Genomic DNA, 391 nt, shown 5'->3' with positions numbered 1-391 from the left:
CTGTTTCCTAACTGCTCTATAATGACAGCAGAGAGTCCAATGTTTGCATCGTGTTCATATCAGTTTGTAATCCGTCTGTTTATAAAGCTGTAAAACTTTAACCAATCAGCATTTAGTATTTCTACTGCCAGCTCTATTTCTGCATTTAGTTTTCAGAGAATCATTTAATTCAAGGTCCAACATCTGACCAGTTCTTCTGGGTTTTATGACACGTCTCCAACTTTTCTCACAGGTTTAAAGGTTTAAATTCTTCATTTCTGCTGCCAGGATCTTTCTGTGGTAAAAACCTGCAGAATTTTCTTCACCTTAAACAAAACCATCCGGATGCTCATCCCTCGTTCAGCCTGGACCAGAATCCTGAGAAGAGCCTTGTCAACGACTCCTTTTCAGA

This window comes from Poecilia formosa, unplaced genomic scaffold (genome assembly GCF_000485575.1).
Source record: "Poecilia formosa unplaced genomic scaffold, Poecilia_formosa-5.1.2 Scaffold129, whole genome shotgun sequence".
Classification (NCBI taxonomy): Eukaryota; Metazoa; Chordata; class Actinopteri; order Cyprinodontiformes; family Poeciliidae; genus Poecilia; species Poecilia formosa.
Note: the sequence above shows the minus strand (reverse complement) of the source record.